Source organism: Chinchilla lanigera, unplaced genomic scaffold, assembly GCF_000276665.1.
Source record: "Chinchilla lanigera isolate Chin_1 unplaced genomic scaffold, ChiLan1.0 scaffold00113, whole genome shotgun sequence".
Classification (NCBI taxonomy): domain Eukaryota; kingdom Metazoa; phylum Chordata; class Mammalia; order Rodentia; family Chinchillidae; genus Chinchilla; species Chinchilla lanigera.
In genome coordinates, this window is record NW_004955514.1 from 5,159,942 (window position 1) to 5,163,556 (window position 3,615).

The following is a 3,615-nucleotide window of genomic DNA, read 5'->3' on the forward strand; positions in this document are numbered from 1 at the left end:
CATAATTATCTTTGTACACAGTGGTCTATTAGTCCATGACCTGTTTTAAAGCAGAAACATCAGCTGTTTTATAGTTTTACCTAGCACAGTGCCACCTATTGAGTAGACACTGAAAATGCTTAGAATATGACCCACAGAATGAATGGATGAAACACACACACACATCCACACTAATTATTCCAATTCTAAGATGCAGAAATACTTACATATATGTATGGATCTCTGTATAAGGGTCACATTTTTGCCCCTATTTTTCTATCACAGAACTGGTTTGGGGCAGTTGAAAGTTAAAAAATCTAATCCCATTTTCCCCACTAACTCAATGGGTGATCTTGGACAAGTCACTTTTTTTCTTATTGGAAAGATAGGGAGTGTTAGCCTGGATAGATGATATTTAAGGCTCTTTCTAGTCCTAAATTTCCATAATTCTATGGCTATCTATAGAGTTATCTACATAATCACAAAAAATACTGCTTCATGCTGGACAAACACAGTCATAATAAACTAAGCAAAACCAAATGCCCTTCAATATCCTGTTGTGAACTATAAAATGTCCCCTAAAATCACATTTTCCCCTTGAAACAGGATGTAGGAAAAATATTTTCCTATTAAATCTTTTTAAAGTGCAAGGGAAAGCATTTATTCTGTGATTTGCCATCCAACTCAATAAAAAGTAGAGGATTCAGCCATGTTACTTACAGAAGTCACTCAGAAAGTAAAGGTGGTAGAAATCCAAGTTGGAAACGAAGGTGCCATGCCAAGAAAACAATGCACAAGTTTTCTAGAGGGAGTTTCCAAGTGTGTATCAAGCAGTTTATTTCTGCCATTACGTTGGGGAAGCCAATAAATGAGTTTTTATGAGGTGATTTATGAAACTCTTGGGGTGGACATAGTAAGCACTGGGTAAAAATCACACCAAATTTCCAAACCTGTTGGGGTGAGGGAAGAGAGGACTTGATTATTGGTGACAGTTGATTGCATCATTGTGAGCTGATTCCTCTAAGGTGGGGAAAGCAAACTGGAATAATAATACCTTAGTGGGTAGGCAGGGCTAGAATATTTCAGAGGAACATTGCCTTGTGCTTTCACTGTTTTCATTATTCCTGTACAACCTCGGGTACAACAAGGAGCAGGCCCACAGATATTGTTTGGGACATGAAAAAGATCAGGTGGATCTCTGTTCATTCAAGAAGACATACAGATGTATCTTCCCAGCTCAAGATCATCCCTCCTTTTTGTTGGAGCTACCTTCCTGGGACAGGAGAATAATGGCCCTCCAGCCTAACCCCTGAGTGTGTGAATGTATATGCTACATGGCAAGGGGGAGCTGACATTACAGATAAAATTAAGGTTGTTGATCAGTGAATGTCTCAGTCACCTTTCTGTTACTATCTGTACTTACTTGTACATATTTGGATAAACAACTTATAAAGAGAAAAGGTTTATTTTTGCTCATGGATTTAGATGTCTTAGTCCATAACTGATGGGCCTGCTGAACTTGACAGAAGAGGTAGGGCAAAACTTCTCACCTCATAGCCAGAAAGCAAAGACAATGAGAGAAAGGGAGAGACTTGTCCCCTTTAAGGGCACACACTAATGACCCGAAGATCTTCCACTAGGCTCTTCCTTTTAAAGAGCCCACCAAATCCTAGGAGTCTCACGCTGGGGACCTAGCCTTTACTACATGGGCCTTTTGGGAACATTGGCCTTCATGCAGAGGGGGCTTATTCTTCACCATCTAGATGGGTCCCATGTAAAGGCAAGGGTTCTAAAATGTGGAAGACAGAGGTAGAGGGGTCGGTGTTAGAATGCTGTGAGAAAAACTCAACTCACTCTTCTTAGCTGTGAAGGTCAAAGTGGAGCCAGGGGCCAAGGAATAAATACAGACAGTGTACAGAAGCTGGACAAGACAAAGAAACAGATTTTTTCCCAGAGCCTTCAGAATGGAGTTCAGCCTAGCCAGCACCTGGATCATAGGCTAGTGGGGCCCATCTCAGTGTTCTGACTTCTAGGACTCAGTATAATACATTTATTTGTGTTGTATTAAGCCACTAGATTTGTAGCAGCAACAGTAATCTAATACACATCCAACATCTCTGAAACATAGACTATCCAGACAGCTATGGTAGAACCATTTGGCTTTATGTGATCAGCCATCTCGACTATACCAGAGGAGGGTACCAGTCTCACACTGGGCCGACTGTGCTCTGCAGCCTCAGGATTTGGTTTTGGGATGGATACATCAGGTTAATCTTTCCTGTGACCAGAAGCACAACATAAAAACTCAGGAGTGAGAAAGGTCTGGGTTCAGCCATAGGAACAAAGAAGCAGAGATGCTGGATTGTGGACATAATTACATGGAGGAAGTGAGGGGCACAGACAGAGCTTTTGGAGTGCTCTGCTCTCCAGCCCTCCTCTGAGGTAAAGTGCAGTTCCGCAGAACACACTCCTCACCCAGGTCACTGCCTCCCAGTGATGCAGGTTAGAGGTGATCGAAAGAACAAACATCCTGGCTGGGTACGCTGGTGCATGCCTGCGATCCCACCTACACAGGAGGATGAGGCTGCAAGGAGGACTGCAAGGTCAAAATCAGCCTGGGCACTTAGTTTTGTCTCAAATTTTTTAAAAAAGTTTTTACAGAAGGGCTGGTGCTGTAGCTCAGCAGCAGAATGCTCTTGAGTTCAATCCTCACTACTGAAAAAGTTTTCAGCTCACAACTGTTGATGAGCGTGTGGTGGAATTAATTACTGGTCAACTTGAGTAGGAATGCCCAGCTGAAGAATCAGCGTGGTTCTTGGTGTAGAAAACCCACCTGTGGATTGTTGTCAGAAAAGAAATACAAGGGGAACTGGAGGGGAGGCTTTCATACTGGTTTTCCTTAGAAGCACCTTACTCCAGAATCCTGGAGGCCTCCACTGCAATTCACCTATGGGGCCTACTTCCAGAGACTCCAAAAAGCAGCTCACTTCCCACCTGCCTCCCACCCTCAGAAGAGCAGAGGCTGCCGAGCTTTGGCTGCTGCTCTCTTTGGAGGAGTTCTGGTCTTCACCTTCACCTGGGCGTCGTCTCCTGGCTCTCAGCACACTCTCTAGCCTTCAGCACATGCCCCTTGGCTTTCCAGTGCGGATCCTCAGTCTTCCATTGCAGACCCTTGACCTTCTGATGTGGACACGCACAGGCCATTCTGTGGGACTCGAGCCATCGGCTGGATTCTTTGGATCTCCACCATACGGACAGATCTCTTGCACTCTTTTGCATTTGACTTTTTGGGTGAGATTACAAAAGAATTCTACTAATTATGTATCCTGTATTAAATCTCTTCCCTTGCTAACCACTGACTCTAGTAAAACATGACTACAACAGAATGGTTTCAAACAACAGCAAAATAGACTGGTTGGTGTTGTCCAACAAACAGATGATTTCTTTTTCAGCAGGAGGGGAAGACTGTTTTGGGGAAATCCCTGCACACAGAAGTCAGGGGCAGTTAAAAATATTCCTGTATTTTTCAGATGAGGCTCTGAGAAGTGAAGTAATTTGCCTAGAGGCAGAAGACAGTGTGTAGGAAACCTAGAATTCAAGCCCAAGCACTCCCTCTTCCAAATGCCGTGTTCTCGT